Raw genomic sequence first — 13,890 nt, forward strand, 5'->3', positions numbered from 1 at the left:
CATTCCTGATGGACAAGATCATCTTGCTGAGTTATGCAGACTTCATTGTCACTCAGACACGGAACAGTGGTATTCCTGGTCACTTCACCGACATCAACAGATAAAAATAATATTTAAAAGACCGAAGAGAAACAAATGAACTGTGGTTCTGATTTTGAGAGGGGTGAGCTCCCATGACACCCGCCAAAGCGAATGGGAACCGTGTCTAGCACCTCTGAAAATCAGTCTGTCTGCTTTGAATATGGTGGATAAAAACCACCATCGAAAAGCAGCATTGCCTTTGACAAGAACAGTTAGAAAAGTATTCATCTTTTTTAAAGAGCCTGAAAGAACTTGGCTACAAGTAGCCCAAGGCTCCAAAGCTTAAAGTGATACCAACGTAAAGTCATAAAAAAACCGAACAACAAATATGAATAATAAATAGTAAGGAAATGCAAAGATCCCCAAAGTCCTTGAAAGTTCAAAGCAATGAAAATCAGTTTAATAGAAATATCCTTTCCTTTTTTAATTTAAATTTAGCACAGATTCAGAACCACATTTAAGAAGAGGAGGAAGGATGCTCTTGTGGATGAAACAGTAGACTGCTTGTCAAAAGGTCCGTGTTCAATTCCTGTCTCTGCCATACACTTCCTGTTTGGCAAGTTACTTAATTTGTCTCTGTTACAAATGTCTGTTTCTGTGTTTCATTCCTTTCTCCCACCACTGTCTATTTAGACTAGAGTACAAGCTCCCAAAGGTAAAGTCTCTTTCTTGCGATGTTTGTACAGCGCCAGGCACAAAGGGGCCTTAATGTTCATTGGAGTTTATAAGTGCTACTGAAATACAAAATTATTGTTACATAAGCAGGGAATATGAGTGTACAAGTAAAATTGTTTACTATAATGCTTCAATAGACTTTAGAATCAGAGGTTACTGACTTTATTTATGTAAGGGTAATGTCACAATTGATGCTTATCAGGAAGACAACTAATAATCAGTATAAAACTAGCATAAAATAGTGGGGAGGAAATCTCATGTAAGGTTTTCGGATCAGAAGTGATTCTTTATGTTATTGCACTCTGATTAGATTTATTGTGCCCCCGTATTAAGAGTTATATACATCTCCCAAGGGCTGTGTTGAGCTCATCTCAAGAGTTAAGTCTCGAGGCCAAGGATACTGTTCTATAGAGATTTTAATGAGTGTATCCAGCTCGCAGTACTTTCAGTTATATAAAGGACCATCCAGATTAGGATGCAGTAGTAATTAATATTTTACAACATTTTTGGGTGGGCTAAGCTTAGCTTCTTGGTGCTGTTAATAACCTTCGGGATATACATTATTAAGATAGCACTGCTGAGCAGCAGCAGAAGCACATAAAGTATATGTAGATTATGGATAGAAGCAGCAACATTCGTGAACTACAGTGTGCCTGCTTTTGTTTTTCTAGGAAAACGTACGTATTATGCTATTAAATAGCATCATAGGCATCATATAAATTCTTTTGGGCTTAATTTTCATGTACCTTAAGTTCCTTTTACACTTTTCTGCTCACCTAAAGAGCTCTAAATTAGGTGCAAGTTATTCAAGTATACCTGTTTAAGGTCCCTTTGCTCTGCCGGAACAATATGAAAGGACCCTTTTGCAAATGAGAACCAGGCCCTTTTGCGCTTTACAGAGTCTCCTGGGGACAAGTATGCTTTCTCATACAAGACATTTGTATGGAGACCAAGCCCCAGCCCCATCGTACTGTGAAACGGATCACACGCCAGGTGAGCCTGAGGAAACAGGATAAACCATTCTAAAGCCTGGGCACTGCCCTTGCATACTGGGAAATCTCAAGTAAGGCAACGTACTTCTTTGAGTTACAATCCTGCTCCAAGATCAGTCTGGGGTGTTGCAGCTGCACATCCCCCTACTCCCAGCTCTGTCTAAATGTCACAGGGCTCAGTTCTCCACTGCTCCTGGACAGAGCTCAGGTACGGTGGAGATGAGGCTGACAGGGAGCGGATTAAAGCTCTCTGAGTCTCAGCCGCCCAACCCCAGCATGAGCTAAAGCTGTAGGGGAGACAGCGTTAGCTAAGGCTGCTGATGGAAGTCACCTGCTGATATCAGAGCATCAGTCATGGCAGAGATTTACTCCATTTCCCCTCCCCTCTCATCCTTGGACACACCCTTTCTCCTTACCTGACTCACTTCCTGCTTCCCCCTACTCCCACTATGCCCCTCTCTCTGCCTCCTGCCACCAAGGGGTGCAGCTTTGCACTGGACTCAGAGATTCCTCCTGCACAGGGGGAATTCTCCAGGGGGTTCTTCTGGCCAGTGTAAATTCACTTTGCTTATTTTGCCCACCGGTGTCTAACTGCCTAAACAATGGTAGAAGTTGTCCTTAAAAGTGAAAAATGCAATGAAGGCATGGATCCAACAGAGCACTTAAGCATATCTGTAACTATAAGCAAATCAATGGGACTATTCACAAGCTTAAAGTTCAGCACATGCTTAAGTGCTTCGCTGGATTAAGGCCAAAAACACAGTAATCAGTTGTGAAAATATCCTAGTCTAGGATTGTGGAACTTCCAGAAATAACATCCCTTAAGCAATACATCACTGTTTTCCTTTAAGTAACTTTTTCACAGACCTGTACTTCTATTAATAACAGAGAGAAAAGTATAGTCCCTGGGTTAGAGAAAGGCATGCATATTAAACTTCTTTTTAACCACAGTTAATCTAGTTCCATTTTTACAAGATTCAGAAAAAATATCTCATACTGAACTGACTTTCTGGCCCAGGCATAGCCGCCAAAAATATTCCTGTCATTAAACATGGTGGATGATCACTCAGGTTAAATTATATCATGTAAAGACAATTTAAAGTAAGCTGTGGGCATGAGACAAGCTCTCAGATATTAAAATCAAATGTAGCAGAATAGATAAAAATTTAAGAAAACACTGGAAAGCTAACTGAGCACTAAAAGGTTGAAAGAACAGTACCTAATCAAATGTATGAGGTACTGTTTCCACAAGTATTGCACCTAAAAACATTGGGCCAGATCTTCACTTGTGTAAATCAGCATAGCTCCAGTGAAGTTAATGAGCATTGGGCTCAACATATTAAAGAGCGACATAAATGTATCAAGCAAGTTCAGCCTCAGAAATAAAACATTGTTCTTAAAACCTGCAAGAGTCTAAAACACATTTCATAAAGAAGATTCTCTGTATCTCCAGAAGACCTTATGCACTCTTACGTGAGAATTGAAAAGTTAAGAACTCATTTGGTTTTTGAATGAGAGCAATTCCAGATGTAATCCCCAGGCGACTTTTTGCCAATTAAGAACATTGATGCTCTTGGAGAAGAGGTGCCTACAGCAACCAAAAGTAAAACAAAGCTTCAAAGATTTAATGTAAACAAAGATTGAATGTTAATCATACTGTTGTAAAAGAGAACATAAGACTCTGTGGATTACTGAGCTGGTGCTTTATTTAATCCTGAAAAGAATAAGCAATGGTGGCAAACTTTTCCTCTGACAAATAAACACAGGAAGTCAGGGCTACATTCTCACCTACAGGGTGGTAAAGACTCCTCTCCCCAGTAAGAGACAGTCCCTGCCTGAAAAGTTTATAATATGAATAGACAAGGCGATAAAGGAGGTAAGAACCTGACCAGACCCTAGTTTCCTTTCTCCAGAGAGCTACACCTAGCTGCCTTCTATTGGGAGTTGAGTCTAACAAGCTGTCCAGTCAGACAGCAGTAATTAACACGCAGCTCTCTGAATGGCTCCACTACCTGCTAAGAGGGTGGGTCGGCAGGAGAATCCTTCCTCCTTGTTACAGATTCAACTCGAGTAAATCTGAGCTCAAAGGAATAAAAACGATGGAGTTCAGTGAGTTCTAATGAAGGCAGAATTTAGCCCAGAATGTTATTTCCTTGGGAAGACATGCCTGGAAAGAGGACACCTACTCTTACCATGTTTCCGTAAATAAACCTTTGTTTTAATTGTTATAGGTTAAAATTTGTTATTATATATATATATATATATTTTGTGGCGCGGGCGGCTGGTTTAGCCCTCTCATGGGTACGGTGCCCTCTTCGGCCACGACCACGGCGCGCCGGGAGGGGGAGCAGGGGGGGGCCCGGTCCCGCCCTCTGCCCCGGGCCCCGACCCAGGGACCCTGTGTGGAGTAGTCTTCAAACGTCCGTGACTTACTCCTTCCCTGGGTCGCCTCTCCTTGGCCCCACTGCTCGCCGTCTGCTTCCCAGAACTGGGTGGGGAGGGGTTCTCCCTCAGGCCTGTGTCTTGGGTCCCCGGCCACAGCCAGACAGGTACCCCCCCCCCAATCGTCTCTGGTACCTTTGGGGCCGTACTATGTGGCAGTGGTTGCTCCAAATCCTGTAGCAGCTCCGCTCCGCTCTGCTCCCTCTCCTAACTCCCTTCCAGCTGCCCCTGCCTGCCTGACAGGGAGGCTTTTAACTACTGGGGGCAAGCTCCTTGATTGGCCTCAGCTGGCTTAATTGGCCTAATTGCCCTAGAGTAGCCCCATCTGGATCACCCAGAGAATAGGGATTTGCTCATTCTGGGGCTAATATAGACCCCCTCTACTACCCTCCTGTAGCCATCAGGTCTAACCCTGTCACAATATATATATACAAAAATTAAAAAAGTACCTTCAGGAATATTTAGCTCACTCTGCCCCCACCATATCCCTTGCATTATTTGGGGACAAAGATTGAAATCTTCTCCAATACCTTGTAGTGATTAGTTAACTACTTCTGTCTCTCCTGAGACCCAAGTTCACTTCTCTCTCCATGCACTGCTCAGTTACCGCCCCAGCTGGCAGCTCTGTACCCATTGCAGGTAACCTTCAATGAAGAGACTGTTCAAGATAATCTGTTGCCCTAGGCACAACTTCAGTGTGCCGCTGCCCCCTCCTATCTCCTAGTACAGAGGTTCTCAATGTAGGCAGTGCCCCACTGTGGATGGTGTATCAGACTTTCCAGGAGGGCAAGGCAAGCCTTCAGATAATTCAGTAATTAAGGGAGCCGAGCACCAGCTTGCAAGATCGCTCACTCAGGTTTGATCTGGACACCCTCTGTCATGATGGGAGGGAGGGTGGCTGAGCCAAATTTTAGTGGGTGGTGTTGCAACCAGGCTCATGGTGTTGTGGCAGTCAGCCAGGTTTGACCCAGCTGACCCTAAGCAGAACTGTTGCCCTAGGCAGCTGTCTAGTATGCCTATACTTAGAGCAGCCCCAGCTTACATGAAAAATATCATATTGGCAGTTTTACATGGAAGAAAAAATATCAGAATAATAAGGAAGCAAAATTCAACAGGTCTAACCCAGCCACAGAAAGCACTGGTAGAATAGCACTTAACTTATAATAGAAGGTAGAAACCCGATGATCTCACATGGTAGAAGACTCTTTATACGACCCATATCACCAAAGCCAACACTCTCTTTCAGCTCAGCATCCAGGTTGCATGTCCCAGAAAGAAGTGGGTCCAAAAAGGGAGCATCCTCCACCCTTGAAGTCTACACCATCTCCATTAGTATGGTCACCTCTTTGGCCTGATTGGTTAGCCACTACTTAGGTCTTTGCCAGGTTGTTTCCATTAGGAGGAAATATTAATTAAACGAATCAGGTATTTCTTTGGTGCAATCCTGTTTGTTTACAAAGAATGTGCACAAAGTCCTGATTCCCTGAACATAGTAGAGGGACAAACAGCATCAGACCATTTCCTTGCTCACAGGTTCCATACTCACCTCTCCTGTCAGTTCTGTGCCCAAGAAGCTGTTTCTGCTCCCTCACATGGCCATGCCCACAACTACATCTCTCCCGGTCTGCTGTCTTTCTCCTCTCCTGGCTTCCTGCCTCTCACACACACATAGCTGCAACCAATCAATGCCCTAGCCCCCCCATTTGCAGTCAATCCCAGGGAAACCCCTCAGACCACATGACTTAGCCCTGCTCTGGATTTGCCATGTGGCCAATTGTCTTTGGGAGAAGTGTCTATTGTCTCCAGTCATCTTACTCCATAAAAGGGTTTAATTGCCCTAGATCTCCTGAGTTCTAGACCAGTGTTCTATCTACCAGGCCACACTGCATGACTACTTCTATGCTTAAAGTAAGGATCTGCTTAAATGCTTTGCTGGACCTTAATGACGTATAATTGTCAACCTCAGTCACATCTCACAGTTAATGTAGTTTCTGTTTATAGTACACAAGTTTCTGTCTCAAGCAACCTTTTCAAGGTGAATACTGAAAAGTGCATCTAATTGGAATTAATTGCATACTTGCAATCAAATTCTCCATTCAGCTAATTCACAGAGGCATCTTAGTGTTTTTTGCTTGACAGAACATAATATTTAAATGTCCCTATCAAGTTAGTCCCCCACCATCTAATACAAACCTCCTTGATTACTAGCCAGGTCTGCAGGTAAAAACTTAGTTTAAGTGGTTGATCTGTTAACATAATCTGTCATTCTATATCCATTAACCTCTATTTCTGCTTTTGCACAAATAAGATTTGCCACAGATCACTGGTTCAAACAAGAAGTCTAAATGAAGTACTTCAAATTAAGTTTGAATTGATTTACATCCTGAACTAATGAACCAGCAAATTTTCTTGTGTGCATTTGCATGTGCAGAACTAAAATACTTACAGGAGATACTGTCACCCCGGCAATTAAGGACATCAGAGGAGGAAGACCAGTTTTCCAGTTTGTTTTCCATTAATTCTGCAGCGGATATGGGTTGTTGACATTTCCTCCACAAATCCTTCCTCAACAAAAAATCCCAGCAACCTAAAACATTAATGTAAATCACTTGTATGAAAGACAAAAATCAAAATTCAGGCAGAGAAACTTAGAAAATCTAAGTTCTAGAAAGCAAACACAATTTTAGTGTTTCAATGAGGACTAAACTTCAGTTTAATCCTTTTTCCCCCTTTAATAGTCAAGAAGAATGTGATACACTTTCAGTGCTGATATGAAGATGGAAGCAGTGTATTGCATCCAAGAAAGAATAAGCAGAATGGAAATCTATTGGAATACAATTATATTTGGAAAAACCAAAAAAACTGAAAATGTTGATCTTGAATATCTTATTGTCATCATTTTGGGAGAATCTGTTCAGTAGGTGCAATAATACAAAAATCGGCTCTACAAATTGACCCAAAACATTGCAGCTTTTTCTTCCATAATAAACAAAATGGGGGCGGGGATAGTGATGGGGTTTTAATGATGGTGGGCAAGGATGGTTGTGTGTGTGCTTGTGTGTTTCTTTATTCTGTAGAGATTATGAGCTGTGTAGGAATACAGTGCTTAATTGAAACAATAACAAATGATGAAGCAGCTGTGAACTAAGGCACAAAAATTGCTCCAAGCAGTTAAGGCTGATCATCGTGATGGAAACAGCTTTTTGACAAGCTTCGCATTCCTGTGACAATAATTAAGAATCAGGTTTCCACCGAAAGGCTTTATAGCCAGAAGGGGTTGTAAATCAGTGGGCAACATTTTTATCGCAGAATGAAAATTAATTATTCAGTGTCAAACATGCTTTCTCACACTTAACTGCTTGCAATATCCCTTTATTCTTGATTTTAATTCAATTAATGTACCATTGGTGGAGGGCTGGGTTGTCTGGAATGTTTTACTTTTGTTAACATTTACCATAAGGAAATATGACAAAATTGTACGGAGCTTAAACTAAACTGTATTTCAGATTGTTTTGGCAGAGAGGTTGCTAGCTACTATGTACCTATTGATTAGGGTGTGAATATGAGCATTTGGTGCAAGTATAAATGTAGAAAGAATTGAACTTTTTAATACAGGAAAAGAAAGAGTGGGATTTTCAAAAGTTCTCAGTGGTGCCCTAACTTTTTTCCCCTTGAAGTTAATGGGAAAAGTCCCATTGAATTCGGTTTGCACATATTTCAGTCAATGCTAAACATTTTTGAACATCAAATCCTAACAGACTTGCAAGCAAATGAAAAATGTTCTTGGATATTTGTAAATTTTCTAAGAGTAAGGGTGACTGTCACTCACCTGTTACATCCTGTATTGGAATAGGAAGTACTTCTTCAAAATGGTGCACATTACATTGACGGGATCCAGCCCCTAAAAACGGGTCTGGAAATCCTCTGTTTGGTGTAGATGTTCAGCAACATTAACTTTCACAGTAAACCTGGTACACTCTTCTATCCTCATTTCCATTCATAGCTTCAGCAGCACCAATAGTGGAGCGGTTAAAATATGTTCAATGAAATGGTCTTCAAAACGATTCAAAAGTTGAAATTATGTTTTTGTTCTGACATTCTCATTTCCTTTCAACTTTCTCATTTAATTACAACTTTCTCATTTTTCTTGGACTATTCTATTGGAACGTTAATTTTCATGTTATATTAAATGTTTATATTATATTTAATATTTTATATTAAAATGTTTGACATTAAAAAAACAATACATTTCAACTTGGTCATTTTGGTGTTTCTGATTCAAAATATTTTGGAATATATTTTCTTCCACAAAATATTTCAAGATTGATTTTGTCCCAAATCAGGACAAAAAAGTCAAACTTCAAAATGTCAGAATTTGCTATGGGATAGAAATTCCATTTTCCAACCAACTCTAACTAATGGTCTCAGGTACACTATTGCATATGCATATACTCAATCCACAGCATTGCCCTGATTCACGAAAGCACTTGATCGTGTGCTGAAGTCTATCCCTGTTCAGGACAATACTTCAGGAAGTGCTTAAAGCATGTGTCTAAGTGCTGTTCTGAAAAGAGTAGCTTTCCTGAATGGTGACCTATAATGTTTCCTTATTTCATGCAGGCCCAGCACGATCCCACCAAGATCTCAACATTTCCATGCTGAAGGGAAAGGTCCAGCTGTCTTCATGGCATGACCCCTGAACTTTGTCCTGCAAGAAGCTGCCACTGATCCAAGAACTTGTGTGTCGAGTGTGACCAAGGACCCCACATCCTCCAATACTGTAGATAATCCAGACGGCATTCACTTTTCTTCAGAGCCCCCTCTCTTTTGGGTGGCAACTGCAGCTGTGTCAAAGTGGTGTTTCATTCCACAGAGAAAATTTTTGCTTTGTTGCATGCAATTTTACCCGCATAAAATTTTGCTTTATGCAATTATTTTGCCTAAATTATTGTCAATTTTGTGCATTTTTAATAAGTCCTTGTGACTTGAAGATAGGCCCATTTTAGCTTGAAAACAGCCTATGTGAAAATGTCATATGTCCAGCTGAATTTTTCACGAATATGAACTCATTTTCAAGCCATATTCCTGATCTGTAGCAGTACTTTATTTTTCAAGCAGTCCCTTTCATTTCAGAGGGACCAGAGTAAGACACTATTCAACAGGAGCAAGGATCACAGAATGTGGCCCAACATGGAAACAGACCTAGAGTTTCATTTTGCATTATGTTATGAATATTGTATACACTTCGTGACTCCACTCATTCTGTTGCTTTGATAATATGCCTACATGATGTTACTTTGCAATGAATACATAATAAAAATGGTTTTAGATGTAACCACTCAGCACAGTAAACAGTGTAAATAGAAGTAAATAGAATGAAAAGATTATGGCAAAAAACTGATGACAGGGTGAACTGGCTCATTCTTCGTTAGATTATGGGTGGGGAATCATTTCAAAAGGCTAGATAAACTGATCTACATTTAAATCTTCTGGCCTGGGGACAGGGGTTCATAATCTTCTCATTTGGAGGACACATTGACCTTGCAACTTAACAAGTCAGCTATTGAAGACCAGAAGATGCCTACATGTCTCAGCAAGGTAAATGGGCTCCTTTACCATTGGTATATGGTTCTTGGGTGCTCATGGTGTGTCGGGTGCTGTTTAGAGGAAGGGGTAGCACTATCCCCCCTCTCACCATTTAGATTGGCTAGTTCTGGGGGTTCTCTCAGATGAAGATGCTGGATGCATTGTGCCTTAGGAGTCACATTACTTCCCGAAACATAGGGAGTAACAATGCTGCTGCACCACCTTTTGAAAGGGTTCATTGCATTCTCCACCCTCAAGAGGCCCATTCAATGGTCAGAGAAGAGGAGGGGAGGGCCATGGCCCTTTTCATTTCCAAAAACACTTTGGTAAGTTTAGCACAAACATCAACATTAGAGTTGTTTCATGCTTGTGGTCAGGAGACTGCAGGATTGTGATTGTGCCTAACCTCCATGCAGGATACCAACCACGGGAGTTGGGAAACCCCTTATGCCCTCTCCTGCCCCCTTTTTGGGGAATTCGTGTAGAACTAGGTCTAAGCAAGCCCTTAGGTCTACTGTCCTACCTATCCCTTAGTGTTAATTTGTATGTTCACATAAAGCTATGTCTGATTTTAACATTTTTCCTTAAACTGGTCTTTGTCCTCTTTCCTCTGTGCCTGGAGCCTGCTGCAGTACAAGATAACTAGATGGACATGTAGGAGTTAGAATTACCTCTGAAAACATGGATAAGAGAGAGGACAGAAACAGGAGAACCAGTGACCTACCGATGGGCTTACTCCATTTCTAATTATGCTTTCTAACAACTGAATAATCTTAAAATGATTATAACAAGTTTCAGATCATCTAAAACACATGTTTTTCAGTCATATAAACTTCCTACTAAGGTTATAATTTAGAAACATAGCTGGAGGCAGGAGGTCAGTTTTAATACCAACACATTTACTATACTGTGGTAATAGATCTTTGCTACAGATAAAAAATCCAGGGAGCCCAATTGTGCTTCTAGTAATGTCAGCATAAATTAGGAGTAGCTCTTTTAGAATTAGTGGAGCCACACCAATGCAAACCTGGTGTAATTGAAATCAGAATAAGACCCAATATCTTCCTGTGAAATGCACTGAGAATGCTATTGCTTAATACAGTAAAAATGAATTTTAAAGCTGTTGTTTCTTCTGAATTTCAACTAGTGGGTTTTTTAAGCTGGTTTATACAATCAAGGATGACTAGGGCTAGAAGGGACCTCAGGAAGTCATCTAGTCCAACCCCCTGCTCAAAGAAGGACAAACCCCAACTAAACCATCCCAGCCAGGGCTTTGAGGTTTTTAAACTGCGGCTTGACAAAGGATTAAGATTCCACCACCTCCCCCAGTAACCCATTGCAGTGCTTCACCACCCTCTTAGTGAAAAAGGTTTTCCTAATAGCCAACCTAGATCTCCCCCACTGCAACTTGATACCATTGCTCTGTTATCATTACCACCAAGAACAGCCTAGCTCCATCCTCCCTGGAACCCCCTTTCAGGTAGTTAAAGGCTGCTATCAAATCCCCCTCATTCTTCTCTTCTGCAGACTAAACAAGCCTAGTTCCCTCAGCCTCTCCTCATAAGTCATGTGCTCCAGCCCCCTAATCATTTTTGTTGCCCTCCGCTGGACTCTCTCCAGCTTGTCCACATCCTTTCTCTAGCGGGGGGCCCAAAACTGGACACAATATTCCAAATGTGGCCTCACCAATACCAAATAGAGGGGAATAATCACTTCCCTCTATCTGCTAGCAATGCTCCTACTAATGCATCCCAATATATGCTATTAGCCTTCTTGGCAATAAGGGCATGCAGTTGACTCATACCCAGCTTCTTGTCCACTGTAACACCCAGGTCCTTTTCTGCAGGATTGCTACCTAGCCAGTCAGTCCCCAGTCTATAGCAATGCATGAGATTCTTCCATCCTAAGTGCAGGACTCTTCACTTGTCCTTGTTGAACCTCATCAGAATTTTTTTGGCCCAATTCTCCAATTTGTTTAGGTCACTCTGTATCCTATCCCTACCCAGCACATTTACCACTCCCCCCCACCATCTTAGTGTCATTTGCAAACTTGCTAAGTGTGCAATCCACCCCATCCTCCAGATTATTAATGAAGATGTTGAACAAAACTGGCCCCAGCACTGACCCCTGGGGCACTCCGCTTATTACCAGCTGCCAACGAAACATCAAGCCGTTGATCATTACCCGTTGAGCCCAATGATGTAGCCAGCTTTCTATCCATCTTACAGTCCATTCATGCAACCCATACTTCTTTAACTTGCTGATAAGAATACTGTGGAAGACTATATCAAAAGCTTTGCTAAAGTCAAAATATATCATGTCCACCACTTTGCCCACATCCACAGAGCCAGTCATCTCATCATAGAAGGCAATCAGGTTGGTCAGGCATGACATACCATTGGTGAACCCATATTGACTGCTCCTGATCACATTCCTCTCTTCCAAGTGCCTCAAAATGGATTCCTTGAGGACTTGCTCCATGATTTTTCCAGGGACTGAGGTGAGGCTGATGAGTCTGTAGTTCCCCAGATCCTCCTCCTTCCCTTTTTTGAAGATGGACACTATATTTGCCTTTTTCCAATCATCTGGGACCTCCCCTAATTGCCATAAGTTTTCAGAGATAACGGCCAATGGCTCTGCAGTCATATCAGCCAACTCCCTCAGCACACTCTCCAAAAATTTCCTGGATTGTCTGTGCTCCTGCTGTATTGCTATCCCAGGAGATGTCAGGGTGATTGAAGTCCCTTATGAGAACCACGTCCTGTGATCTAGAAACTTTCACTAGTTGTCTAAGAAAGCCTCGTCTACCTCATCCTCCTGGTCTAGTGGTCTATAACAGACTCCCACCACAACATCACTCTTGTTGCTCTCCCCTCTAAACTTAACCCAGAGACTCTCAACAGACTTTTCTCCAGTTTCATACTGGAGATCTGAGCAATCATGTTGCTCTCTTATATACAGTGCAACTCCTCCACCTTTTCTCCCCTGCCTTTTATTCCTGAACAGTTTATACCCAACCATGACAGTGCTCCAGTTGTGTGAGTTACCCCACCAAGTCTCAGTTATTCCAATCTCATCATAGTTCCTTGACTGTGCCAGGACTTCCAATTCTTCCTGCTTGTTTCCCAGCTTCTTGCATTCGTGTACAGGCACCTAAGATAATTAGCCAATTGCCCTACTTTCTCAGTACAAATCAGGAGGCCTTCCCTGTTGCACTCTCCTCCTTGTGCTTCCTCCTGGTATCCCATTTCCCCACTTACCTGTGGGTCTAGGTCCCCATCCCCTGGCAAACCTACCTTAAAGCCCTCCTACCTAGGTTAGCCAGACTGCCTGCAAAGATGCTCTTTCCTCTCTTTGTTAGGTGGATCCCATCTCTTTCTAGCAATCCTTCTTCCTGGAACAATGTCCCATGGTTGAAGAATCCAAAGCCCTTTCTCTGACACCACCTACATAACCACACATTTACTTCCTCAATTTCATGGTCCCTACCTGGACCTTTTCCTTCAACATTATTTGCAGGTGAAAAAATATGTCCTTTCATGTAGAATTATCACCTTCAGGGCAAGAGGTGACAGGTGCAGGTAATCAGAGATACATATGTCCATGCTTCATCCATGACCACCTTATATGGTACAGGTCATGGTGCTGCTAGAATATGTCTCAATAGTACATGTCATTTCTTACTTGAAAGATCTAATCATACTTCTAAATCAATAATTCAAACCATTTACCCTGGAACGCATTTCTCAATGTTGCACAAATTTTAAGTTAAAAAATCCTTGGGTCCTTTCCTATCATGTTTTCTCCACCATGGGTTATTGGCTTTTCTTCTAAACCACAATTGGTCAAGAAACAAACATTCTTTTTAAAAACCTTGTATTTTCAGCTTCCACTGGACCAGATGCTGATGCCTTCACTCAGGTAGGGGTTGCAACACACTCTGCAAGTTGCCCAATTGATTTCAATTGCACTACTCAAAGACTAAAGATACCATTCTACATGAGCAAAGGTGTCAGAAATGGGCCCTGAATAATTATCCTTTTTTGACATACAGTCCCCATCTTGAGCTAGGAGAGTTTGGAAAGAAACAATGAGAACACTCCAGGTAGATCCA

At 41.8% G+C, this 13,890-nt stretch overlaps 1 long non-coding RNA gene across 5 annotated transcripts in view; it reads right to left on the reverse strand.

Moving 5' to 3' along the window:
• Positions 1 to 13,890, reverse strand: part of LOC137160337 (uncharacterized) — a 65,364-nt gene that overhangs the window by 24,761 nt on the left and 26,713 nt on the right. For all 5 annotated transcript variants that reach the window (XR_010921849.1, XR_010921848.1, XR_010921847.1 and 2 more), the window contains one exon: positions 6,637 to 6,777. This is a non-coding gene — a long non-coding RNA (uncharacterized lncRNA). The remainder of the gene's footprint in view (positions 1 to 6,636; positions 6,778 to 13,890) is intronic.

This window comes from Emydura macquarii, unplaced genomic scaffold (assembly GCF_026122565.2).
Source record: "Emydura macquarii macquarii isolate MOO-44397 ecotype Brisbane River unplaced genomic scaffold, CSIRO-AGI_Emac_v2 contig_2199, whole genome shotgun sequence".
Classification (NCBI taxonomy): domain Eukaryota; kingdom Metazoa; phylum Chordata; order Testudines; family Chelidae; genus Emydura; species Emydura macquarii.